At 43.4% G+C, this 13169-nt stretch overlaps 1 protein-coding gene across 6 annotated transcripts in view; it reads left to right on the forward strand.

The window, feature by feature from the left end:
* Positions 1-9188: 9188 nt before the first annotated feature.
* FAM169A (family with sequence similarity 169 member A) overlaps positions 9189-13169 on the forward strand; it is a 52325-nt gene continuing 48344 nt past the window's right edge. The window contains exons 1-3 of one of the 6 annotated variants that reach the window (XM_050944588.1): positions 9595-9769; positions 11153-11266; positions 11739-11826. The gene's annotated coding sequence lies outside the window, so the exon portion shown is untranslated. The other 5 variants (XM_050944589.1, XM_050944590.1, XM_050944587.1 and 2 more) reach the window with 5 other exon arrangements.

Consider the following 13169-nt stretch of genomic DNA (forward strand, 5'->3'; position numbering starts at 1 on the left):
GCCCAGGGTGGTAGCTGCAGCAGGCGCCCTGGGCCCTTTATATCACTGCCTGAGCCCCGCTCTTCCCCAGGGCTCCAGCAGCAGGGATCTGGCAGCAATTTAAAGGGCCCAGGGCTCCAGTCACTGCTGGGAGCCCCAGGCCTTTTAAATTGCTGCCAGGGAAAGCTGATCTGCCCCGGTACGGCACACAGGCTCTTGCCAGTATGCCGTACTGGGACGTACCGGCTTACTTTCACCTCTGGCTGTAGCTATCTTTAGAAATTTCATATTGGTACTTCTTTGCATTTTGTGAAATCTGCAGTGAAAGTGTTCTTAAAATGAACAACGTGCAGGGTTATCATCTGAGATTGCTATTGCATGAAATATATTGCAGAATATGAGTAAAACACTGAGCAGGGGACATACAATTCTCTCCCAAGGAGTACAGTCACAAATTTAATTAAAGCATTATTTTTGTAATGAGTGTCATCAGCATGGAAGTAGGTCCTCTGGAATGGTGGCCACGACATGAAGGGGCATATGAATGTTTAGCATAACCGGCACGTAAATACCTTGCAATGCTGGCTACAAAAGTGCCATGCGAATGTCTGTTCTTGCTTTCAGGTGACATTGCAAAGAAGAAGCAGGCAGCATTATCTCCCATAAATGTAAACAAACTTGTTTATCTTAGCGATTGCCTGAAGAAGAAGTAGGACTTAGTGGACTTGTAGGTTCTAAAGTTTTGCACTGGGTTTTTTTGGAGTGCAATTATGTAAAAAAAAAAAATCTACATTTGTAAGTCGTACTTTCACTATAAAGAGATTGCACTATAGTACTTGTATGAGGTGAACTGAAAATACTATTTCTTTTATCATTTTTACAGTGCAAATATTTGTAATAAAAATAGTATTAAGTGAGCACTGTATACTTTGTATTCTGTGTTGTAACTGAAAGCAATACATTTGAAAATGTAGAAAAACATCCAAAATATGTAATAACTTTGAATTGGTATTCTATTGTTAACAGTGCGATTAATTAAGATTAATGTTTTTAATCACGATTTATTTTTTTGAGTTAATCGCATTAGTTAACTGCGATTAATCGACAGCCCTAAAAATCATATACGTCTGCAAATGGCTTTTTTTTGTGTTTGGCTGCATGTACATGGTTAATTTTGTGTTTCTATTTGTGTGTACTCCTACTGATTGCATTTGATATTCAAATGGGTCCTGTGTTTATTTGGAAAATTGGTAATCCTCTCTGTTTGGTAACACCTGTATACACATTAACTTTTGCACAATGATTCTCCTGCAGTTTTCCCCTAGACTTGTGAGAGGTTAATCCTATCTCAACTTTGTTTAAAAAGAGGGGTGGAAGATGAAGATGGTCTGCAAATCTGTGTACCTTGATCAAAGACTATTGGCCTATAACTTTGGTATTTTTATTATCTACACAGGAATATTTACCAGTATAATTATATCAGTATAGTTATACCTGTGTAACTCCCTGTATAGAAACTCTTATGTTGCTTCAGAAGTGGTATAAACTAAACTGGAAAAAGGCATTCTGACCCCAGAATGTGCGTGTTCAGGGAGGGAGATATGGTGATATAAATTATAGCAGCACATATCAGTATAGTTATGCCAGTAAATTTCCCCATTCAAGCCCTGAATCTTTAACTCATTGTCTGCAGACTGAAAATGTTCGGCTAGATGCAATCTGCAGTTTTCCCCATTACTGTGAGGCATTTTTCAAAAGTCCCTCTTAATGGAGGGCAGTGAGAACTTGTATACAGAACTTGGCTTTTCAAGCATTTTAACCCCATCTAATATTACCCATCTAATATTACAAATATTTTTCCTGTCCTCTTCCTCCCCTGTACCAGTGACATACCTGTCACTATCTTCCAGCTGTCAAATTTCCCTTGATTTCCTCCAATGACAAGTCAACCCCCACCCTCTCCCAAGATTACACGTTATAGAATAGGCAAATACGTATATTTCAGTGTGTTATTAGATAAGTTGAACATATGGTTAGATGAATGTTCATGCACCTGCACTGAATACACGATGTGATCACAATCATTGGCAGCATGTATAAGAGGTCAGAGGAGGCTAAGCGTCCCCAAAAGGCTGTCCATGCAGGGGGGAAATGCTGTGGATGCAGCACAGGTCACCCCTCTGGAGCCACACCAGCTCACCGTCGCCTTTGGACTTCCTCCTCCTCAGCTCCCGCTTTCCTCCTCCTCCTCCTGCCTTGTTGAACTGGGCTCTGAAGTGTCCATGGTCACCCCCAAGTATCACATCCAGCTCTTTGTAGAAATGGCAGGTCATGAGGGGAGCACCAGAGCAGCGGTTTGCCTCGTGGGCTTTGTGGTAGGCATTCCGCAGCTCCTTGACTTTAACCCTGCACTGCAGTGCGTCCTGGTCATGGCCCCTTTTCATCATGTCCCTTGATATCTGCCCGAAGGTATCGTAATTCCTACGGCTGGAGCGCAGCTGGGACTGGACAGCTTCCTCCCCCGAAACACTGATGAGATCCAGCACCTCGCCATTGCGTGGAGGCATAGTCACCTGGAAAGATTCACTGAGAGCATTCCACACCTGGCTGAGCAAACAGGAAGGAGATTTTCAAAATTCCCAGAGAATTTAAAGGGCGGGTCTGACAGTCAGTCACCTGAGGGCAGGGCAGTAGAGTTCAAAGGGATAACCAGAGTGGCTAGAACAGGCATTGTGGGACACTTCTGGAGGCCGAGCAGAGCGCATTAACAGACCAGAGCATCCACACTGGCACTGCAGCGCTCCAGCGGGGGCGCATCAAACCTTATTTCACTTGCCAAAGTGGAGTACCAGGAGCGATCCAGCCGTGGAGTCCGGGCGGTCTACATGCCTTGCCAGTATGGACGTGTCGTGAGTTAGAGCGCACGGGGTTGCTTTAATGCGCTCTAATTCACAAGTGTAGCCATGCCATTATGCAATTTACACTGACACAACTTTACCCTGACTTCTCAAAGTGGAAAAATTAAACACATGCATAAATGTTCACAGGATTGGGTCTTAAGTATGAGACGAGAGACTACTCTTGGATACAACAAACAGATGAGAAGAGTGCAAGCTCATAGTAAGTTGATTATGATTATAAAAAGCACAGGTCAAAAGCAGTGGTCATAACTCTCTATTGCCAACAGTTCTGTAGGGATTACAAGAGAGGTGAGTTTTAAGGTCTAATCAGAAGGTAGGTGGATAATATGATACCTTTGTGGATATTTACAGGGAGAAATCTCAATGAATAAGGTACAACACCGAAACAAAATGAAAAAACAAGGGGAGAATTAAATGTAAAACTATTTTAATACAACACTGAAGATGAAAGTATTTGAGGATTATGGTCTCTTTATAATGTAGAAAGAGGGCCTGAAATGTTTGCTTTTTTCCTGCTTTATTTCTAACTCTCCCAGCTCGTCAGACATTCAGGTCATGGGGAAAATGGGATGGCTGGCTGGAACTCTGACATTAAAAGTGCCAAGCAAGACAATCCTGAGCAACTGAAAGGGGGAGGTATTTTTAGTTAGATTAAAGATCTTGTTTTAAGGTCTATTTAATTCAAATGCTTAATAGGTGTAATAAAAGAGTCTTCATACACATCCCCATCCATTCTACTGAGGGATAAGGAAGGTTTTGCTCCACTTCCCTGATCTTCCAAGGAGTCATCGAGCAAAAACTCGGAAGAAAACATTTTATATTACTGGTATTCCTAAATAAATAACAATAAAACAAACAAATTAAAAACAAACAAACAAAAACTACTATCAGGTCTTCCTTATATTTCTTGAGAAACAAAAATATAGCTTCAGTCATTTTCTCCCTCATCCCCCATTTAAGATTTAAATCCATGGAAGTCAGGATGTTCAAATTTTCAGGTACAATGTAGCCGCCATATTGCACACACAAAATATGGAGCATTTCAGTCACTGTTCTTGCTGTTAGATGTGTGCTTTACTTATAAGCAACTAGGGTGACCAGGTAGCAAGGGTGAAAAATCAGAACGGGGTAGGGGGTAATTGGCACGTATAAAAGACAAAGCCCCAAATATTGGGACATCTGGTCACCCTATAAGCAACATTGGTAGTTCAAAAAAAACAAACAAAAAAACAGGAGTACTTGTGGCACCTTAGAGACTAAGAAATTTATTTGAGCATAAGCTTTCGTGGGCTATAGCCCACTTCATCGGATGCATAGACTGGAACATACAGCAAGAAGATATTTATACATATAGAGAACATGAAAAGGTGGAAGTAGCCATACCAACTGTAAGAGGCCAATCAATTGAGATGAGCTATCATCAGCAAGAGAAAAAAAAACTTTCGGAGTGATAATCAAGATGACCCACAGAAGGTCTGAACATACTTAACATGGGGAAATAGATTCAATGAGTGTAATGGCCCAACCATTCCCAATCTCTGTTCAAACCTAAAGTTAATTGTATTTAATTTGCATATTAATTCAAGTTCAGCAGTCTCTCTTTGGAATCTGTTTTTGAAGTTTTTTTGTTGCAAAAATTGCCACCTTTAAGTCTGTCACTGAGTGGTTAGAGAGGTTGAAGTGTTCTCCCACTGGTTTTTGAATGTTATGATTCCTGATGTCAGATTTGTGTCCATTTATTCTTTTGCGAAGAGACTGTCCGGTTTGGCCAATGTATTTGGCAGAGGGGCATTGCTGGCACATGATGGCATATATCACGTTGGTACATGTACAAGTGAATGAGCCCCTGATGGCATGGGTGATGTGATTAGGTCCTATGATGGTGTCACTTGAATAGATATGTAGACAGAGTTGACATTGGGCTTTGTTGCAAGGACAGGTTCCTGGGTTAGTGTTTATGTTGTATGGTGTGCGGTTGCTGGTGAATATTTGCTTCAGGTTAGGGGGCTGTCTGTAAGCGAGGACTGGTCTGTCTCCCAAGATCTGTGAAATGGTATTTCAGTTTTTAGTAGTTTATATTTAACACAATATTGTACTATATTTACTTTTTTCTCTCTCCTCCCTCTTCCCCCCCCCCCCCCCCCCGCTGCTGCCTGATCATGTACTTCCGGTTTCAAATGGGGTGTGTGGTTGACTGGTCAGTTTGTAACTCTGGTGTTCATAACTCTGAGGTTCTATTGTATAGTCAATTGCTTGATCACACTTTGATTCATTATGAAATATATTCAAGAGGCAAATTAACCAATACCTGTCAGGTTTATTACTATAAGCCAATAATAATATAATACAGGGGAAAGGTTCAATAAAATACCAGTCTCTGGGAACCCATCTTGCACTGTGTTGTCATATTCACCCTATACAGAAGGTATGCTCCCTAAGTTAAAGGCTTAAAGCCATCTTTTTATATTTTTCCTGATTACACGTAAATGGTGTGGTGCACATCATATGAAACTAAATTAAACAAATCACCATTTTTCTGGTACCATGGTGTACTTTTTATCTCTTTGTTCTGAACATCTGCATTCCAGCTACCCTGGAGTCTGAAGGCACCTCCAAGTTTTGTACCAGAGTAGAACATACACGTATCTAGCCCTTTTCCTTTAGGATATTCCAGTAGTATAATAAAGTACTCATCTGTCCTGATCTTGACAGCTTCCCTATTTGCTCAAGCAAAAACTTAACTTCAGTGAATGCAAAGGGTTATAGGATACTTCGTGTAAGTGACAGGGTTATATAAAAAGCATAGGCCAATTTAGACTATATAACTGCTGTTCAATTACTGTTTGTGCTTAATGTTATTTATGTGTAATACATTCTAATAGCAACCTACTATTGCTGTCAGTTATTCAAGTAGCAGAGGTCTGTGCGGTGGATCTAAAGGGTCTATCTAACCTTGCTGATGAATCACATAGTTATTAATATGATGCCACTGATGGAATTTTTTTCATTTTGCTTTTTTTAAAATGTAGAGAATTGCATGCAAACTATGTTAAAATAACTTAATATGGGTGCAAAGTAAAGTAATCAAAAGTTAGACCCCTTGTGTGTATGCATCATCATGCAGTCTTTAATCACCTACTACTTTTTCCATCACACCCTTGCCTCATTCACTGCACAGGATGGATGATAATCATTAAATGAGCAGCTATTCAATATTTTGTTTTATTCTCATTGTTCACTATATGGCCCCATGCCTTCTTTATTGCACACTATTCAAACTCTGCTCTGAAGACAGAATTGTTAATTTCCTCATGGGCTTTTCTATAGTGCGTATAGTTAAGACTATATTTTAGTCACAGGTATTTTTAGTAAAAATCATGGACAGGTCACGGGCAGTAAACCAAAATTCATGGCCTGTGACCTGTCCATGACTTTCACTGTATACCCCCAACTAAAAATTGGTGGGGGGCAGTCAAGGGGTGCTGTGGATGTGGTCCAGGACCCCTGCAGGTGCTAGGGGGTGCATTGCTGGTGTTGGGGGGGATTGGGGGGGCTCAAAGGCTCCCTACCAGGCTCCACTTGTCCCCGCAGCTCCGCAGGGGGGCTCTCCAATCGCTGTTGCCGCCACAAATGCTGGTCAGCAGGGGCAGCTCCCATTGGACAGGAACGGCAGCCAATGGGAGCTGCAGGGGCATGGCTTGTGAGTGCAGGCAGTGTGCAGAGCCCCCTGGACCCTCCTCCACCTATGCCAGTGGGAGCTTGGGAGCCCCCCATCCCAAGGTAAGAGCCCCTGCAACCCCAGCCACTAGCCCTGCCACTAGCCACTAGCCCCCTCCTACACACTAGCCACTAGCCCTGCCACTAGCCCCTGCAACCCCAGCCACTAGCCCCGCCACTAGCCCCCTCCTACACACCTAAACTACTGCTGCTGGCCCAGGAGCTGTCTGGCTCAGGCAACTCCTGAGCCAGCACCAGTTGCTGCAGAGGTCATGGAAAGTTATGGAATCCATGACTTCTGTGACAGACATGCAGCCTTATAGTACCTGAGAGCTTCATAGACTTTAATTCGTTGTTATGCTGGGGGCTGGGCAATCATACTACCTGCTTGAAGTTGTTGGTCATGATAGAAGCCGTCCATTCAGGCTAAATGAGGAAACAATAAAATACCTTTATTTAGTGATAGCTGAAACAACGGAAAACCTCTGCCCAAGGACTAGACCTCATGCAAGCCTGGGCAGTGGCTGAGCCACGCAGTCCCAGGGCTTTTCTGGGAATTTGATAAATGCAAGGGTGGAGGATTAAATAGATTTTAAGTGTGTGAGGGGGAAGGAGCAGAACACTAGACAAGCATATAGCTAAGTCAGCAAGGAAACCCTGGACACATCCAGAGAAGGACTTGTATCATGACCTTGAGGAAAAGCTTTTGGGCAGACTGCTGGCTGAAAAGAATCAGGGAACTGAGATGAGAGCAAAGAAAAGTCTACTGTTGTTTGATTCCTACTGAGTTCAGAGATAAAGGATTTTATGTACATTCTTTGTAAATAAACACGATTGCATCAGAGAAATACTAGACTCTATCATCAAATTCTTCTAATGGAAACAACCCACAAGACCCCACATTTTGGCTAACTGCTCTGGTCAAAAGGGGAAATATATCCACACTTCTGTGAGGTGAAGGAGTAAAATCTCTTTTTTACAGATGAGGAGCTCATGCACAAAGAGATTCAGATAAAAAATGTTTACTAATTTTGGGTGCCCAATTTGAGATGTCTAGGTCCTGATTTTGTTCAGAGTTCTTAACAGTACGCAGCACTTTATATACTCAAACATGCCACCCTGTGACCTATTTGCAGCTGTGAGTGCTCAGCAGTCCTCCAAATCAGTCTCAAACTGGGCACCCAGAAAATGAGGAATACACAATTAGTAACCAACTCTGAAAAGTTTGGTTTAATTGACTTGCCTAGCATCATTCACGACATACCTTCCAACTTGTGCAACAAATGAGGCAGGGATCCCATAAAGCTTCACTGCATAAACCTAATTCATCACCAGAGCAGGTCGATCCCACACACTAAATCAGACAGGGATCCTGTGGAAAAAATAGTATGTGTCCATGTAATTAAAGATCATATAATGCATACACACAAAGGGACTGAATTTAGGTTGCACAGGCAATCTTAATTCTGGCATTTTGAGTGCTTGACTTTGTAACATTAATGTTCTTTTAATGTAGTTCTTGTGCTTAATATATGCAGATTGTGCATGCATATCATGATGCACACATCTGTACAATGTAGTCAAGTTAACATTTATGTGAAACTTCTTAATTTTCTTACTTGTGGATGTAAATCCACATATTTTAATATCACAGTCTTACCTTGTATTATTATATAGAGCAGCATCTTTTCTAATGTTTTGTAGCTGTATGTAACAGCAATGCAGGAGTAACAAACATCAGCAACCAACACACAAGGATAAAAGACAGTAAAGATCAAGTCCTGATCCTGCAAGCAGAGCTGTGTGAGTGGATCTTGGAATCCACAGGGAGCCCCATTAGAGCCAATGGTTTTCTGTATGGGATTCAAGATTCTATCCATTTGAATCTACTTGCAGGATCAAAAGGCCACAGTCTAGTCAAAGCCTGAATTCAAGTAGCTTTTTATTTAAGACATTCCATATTTTTTTTTAAAGGAGAGTTTTCCATTCCTCCTCTCAGAAACCCTCTTGTAATCTGATAGATTTCAGTAGAATTACAGAACTTTGGAAATATAACTGTTATAAAGTGATATATAAAAGTAAATAATTGGAGATATACCAATCTCCTAGAACTGGAATGGACCTTGAAAGATTATTGAGTCCAGCCCCCTACCTTCACTAGTAGGGCCAATTTTTGCCCCAGATCCCTAAGTAGCCCCTTCAAAGATTGAACTCACAACCCTGGCTTTAACAGGCTAATGCTCAAACCACTGAGCTATCTCTCCCCCTCCCCAATATACCATTGTGTATGTGCCCTTCTCTTTCTGTCGTAATAATATACATCTTCATCAAACACTACTGCATTCAGCAGTAAGAGGGGTGACCACCTGCCCCCTCTTTTAAGGGATGGCCCCAATTAGATGTTTACCTTTCATCCATGTCAATTTAGAGTGCGTCTTATCCTGTACTTCTGCAATATCTATGCAAAGGCTTGCAGCGTGCTACAACCGTTTAGTTTTGTACCATGACTCAAGCATGCAGGGCTGTCCCTGACAATAAGCTTTGTCCTGCTTTTCTCTGTGGCTGCTCTTTACTTCCCTGAAACGCAGGCTCTCACGCTGACGGTAAGGGCATCGTACACCATCCTCCAGAGTGTACTCAAGTGGGAGTATTTGCATGCATTATTGCAGGATCCTGCGGTGTCTTTTGGAACAAAAACAACAACGCACGGACAAGTCTGTTAGCCCAGTGTTGTCGCTCAGCGGCCCTGCCCCATGCTCGGTAGAGCCGGGAAGGGAGGCTCAGCCCCCTGGCCCGGTGCTGGTGGCTGAAGGCGGCTTTGCTTCAGTCCCGAAGTCTCGCTGTTCTGCGCCCGCCTTGGCTGGCGGCGAGGCGGAGGCTGCGCTGGGTACCACGCGCGCCGGGGAGCCGAGGGTGGGCGATGCTCGAGGCGTTGCAGAGCCAGTGCGTCAGATGGGAGGGGAGCAGAGCGGGAGCGGGAGCGGGGGGCGGCAGCAGGGATGAGCTGCTCAGGCGCCGGCGGTGAGGGGGGCAGAAGGTGAGAGGCGGGACGCTGCTGGTAAAGCCGGGCGCTGCAGCCTCCATTCATTCCCCGACCCACACGCCCAGCCCTGCCGCCGCCGCCGCCCTCCAGCGGCAAAGGGCCGGCCGAGGTGAGTGACTCCGACTGCGGGGGCCGCGCGGCCCTCCCCGGCTAACCTGGGTGCCGCCCGCTGCTGCCTTCCAGCCCCCTCATCCGGGCCTGGCTCGGAGGGCTGAGCCGCGAGGCGGCCGCCCGGCCTCCCCCGCGGCCGGCTGGCGGCGCGTGGCGTTGGCGGCGGGTCCCTGCCAGGCAGGTGGGCGGCAAGGCGCTGGCCGGGGCTCCCCTCCCCCATGGTAGGCCATGGCTCCAGGTGTGTGCTGGCTCTCGGCCCTGCTCTTTGGCCTGTTCCTCCTCCGGTTTGGCCACCGCCGCCCGGGCTGCAGCCACCCCACTGAAATCCGGGGGCGCGGAGTGCTGCTCGCGGCATGGAGCCCTCTCCCCCGCTGTGTGTGAATGGAAGGCCTGGGTTAGGCAAAGGCGGCGGTTTCAAGGTGTAGCAGTAAAAATCAATGGAGGTCATTTTTGGATGTGTGGGAATAAAGGAGGGGGACTGTAAAGGCCTCAGTCAAACACAGCAAAATCCTTAATTGTAAAGGGGGCGATATGCCCTGCCTTAAAACCCTCTTTCACCCCCCTCCCTCGCCTAGATGAGGGAGGTCTGCTAGATTTGTCAGCTGCTACACTGCAGCTTGTAAGTTTTGCACAGGACTTGGATCCACCCTAACAGCTGGGGGGCTGTATGTTGCATGCAACTAAAGTTTTATGTAAGTTTATCTTTGCTCCAATGAAATGGCCACACCTCTGGCCCAAACAATTTGATGCAGCCAGGCAGTTTTTGTGAAAGGTATATATTATTCAATGGACCTTTTGCGGGATGTGTTTTATTTGCCCCGCAGAAAAGTGTTTTACTTTGTCATGAGCCATCATTGATAAAGCAGATAGAGGTTTTGGCTATAACTGAAGGCTGAACTGGCCTTCTTGTCCTCTTGTAGAGGTCACATCAGCTTGAGGAAAAGTGGGATGATTCCATGGAAGCCAGATTTAGAGCAATGGCTTTTACCAACCTTAAAGGAAATCTCAGGTGTAATATACATTATACTTATTTTTAATTACTATATCTGAAGAGTAAAGTGCTCAATAACACCAGTCTTTAAAAATAACACCAAATAGGAAACTGCCATTTTGGAAGTCTTACCAGCTTTGATTACTTTCCCTCTGCCCCTCCTTAACCATGTGTATCCTGACAAAAATGGGTCCACTGTGGGAAGTAGTATTGTCTAGTTGATACTGCTTGTTCTTTCTGTTTATGTGTCCAACTTTTTTCCCCCCTTCTCTTACCTACCGGCTATCTGTTCAGTAAATACAGGTGTCCACTTTGGTATATTATGCATCACTGTTTACTGAAGTGTGGTATATCTATTCCAGTTTTTAATTGGTGTATTTGTCATGGCAGGATGATCAACATAATGAAATCAATGCTGCTCCGCTGAATGATTGGTAAAGGGTTTCTGGAGATCACTCTAGCCTGTGTCTTCCGCCTCTCTCAACCTTTTCATGCAGAAAATGAGTATACTGTCAGTTTTTTATTCCAAGCCTTGACCGTACCCACTCTTTTTTATGGGTTGCTTCATTAGCTTCTGTATGATGTAAACTTTCAGTTAAAATAATTTCTAGTTTATTAATTTAATGGTTACAATGAAAACTTCATGAATGTGAATGTATCCATTATTTCAATTAGTTGGAAACAGTATGTCTGAAAGGTGCTTGAACTCTTCAGTTAATCTCAAATTAATGATAGCTGTTTGTTTGAACAATAATTATTTTATTGCTGATCCTTTTTTTAGAAAGCACCTGATACTTTGGGACTATGGGCATTACTTGTGTTTAATACTATGTTTTCCGCCAATGTGACCCTATCTAGTCTCCATTGTTTAGGGCAGCAAAGTACCAAAGTCACCTAGTTACATAGGGAGCCCATATGTATCTGACAGAATAGTGAGCAGTTTTTAAAATGTACCTTCTCCACTTAATCTCCTCAGTCTCTCCAATAAATAGTCAAATGTGGTTCCAAGGTTGCCTTTGGAGCGCTTGTTCATGACTTTACACAGAGAAATTCTACTTTGAAAAGTATGTAAAATGGCAATTTATCCGTTAATCTGTTTCAGATATGTATTGAGTCATATCTGCTATTGTTTTACTCCTGTTAATACTCTAAAGAATATACAACTCAGAAAGAGTAAGCTTGAGTCTCTTCTTGCTTGTCTGTCAACAGAATTGATTATCCAGTCTCATTTGTACAAGCCAATGTAAGGTAACTGGGAGTTGCACAGGTATTTCTGAGGGCAGAATTTGGCCTGCAAAATATTTATTACTAGTAAGATGCAACTTAGAAAGAACCTACTTGAGTGTGCAGGGCTGTCCCTTAGTTTATATATATATGAATATGTGAGAGAGAATAACTGATCTAGAATCATTGAGAGACAAGTATGGAATCTCATGATGACACTTACAGAGTAATTCTTCAGAGTACAACCACACTTTATTTGCATCACTTCTTAAATGTAATAGGGTTTAGTGTGGTAGGAATGTCTACTTTATACAAAGCTATGGTGATCCCTCACAGGTATTACTAACTGTACTGACAGGTATTTTAAAATATTAATAGTTTTAAATCTAAAATGAAACAGACTTTAACTTTACTGTATTTTGAGCTCCTTTGCATGTATATATTTTGAGAAGCTTGGTAATTTGACTGTGTGCGTGCCCCGTTCCTTCACCCTGGCATAGAGAAGTGCTTTCTCCCCTCCCCCCCAAAGTTGTAACAGAGGGTATGGCTACACCTGAAATTTCAAAGCGCTGCCGCGGCAGCGCTTTGAAATGTGAGTGTGGTCAGAGCACCAGCGCTGGGAGAGAGCTCTCCCAGCGCTGCACGTAAACCACATCCCTTAGGAGTGTAGCTTGCAGCGCTGATTACACTGAGGCTTTACAGTGCTGTATCTTGCAGCGCTCAGGGTGGTGTTTTTTCACACCCTTGAGCGCGAAAGTTGCAGCGCTGTAAAGTGCCAGTGTAGCCATGGCCCTAGTCATCAAATCTTATCAGTCAGTACATTCCAAAAAGTATTAGTCATCCTGTTGTAGTCTGTGAAATGTAAAATTTGGGGCAGATAATAGCTTGCATGCTTTTAATAATGTGAGGTGCATACTCATCTCTGGCACTTTTTATTATCCATGTCTGGCCCTTGGAGTGTTCACATTGTAACATTGTGCTGGTGATAAAGTTGTTGTTTGTAAATTAAGAAAACAAAAACCAAACTCTTGCTCCAAGGAATGTCATTATGGGTATAAGCCATTCTCGGTGCAAAGGGACTGGATAACTTCTCCCCCCTTGCACCCTGTTAAAAACTACTGAGGTGAAAAGCACAAAAGGATAGTTATGCCTGGGTAACTATTGTCTGGCATCCCTGCAGTTT

The sequence above is a fragment of the Gopherus flavomarginatus genome, chromosome 3 (assembly GCF_025201925.1).
Source record: "Gopherus flavomarginatus isolate rGopFla2 chromosome 3, rGopFla2.mat.asm, whole genome shotgun sequence".
Lineage (NCBI taxonomy): Eukaryota > Metazoa > Chordata > Testudines > Testudinidae > Gopherus > Gopherus flavomarginatus.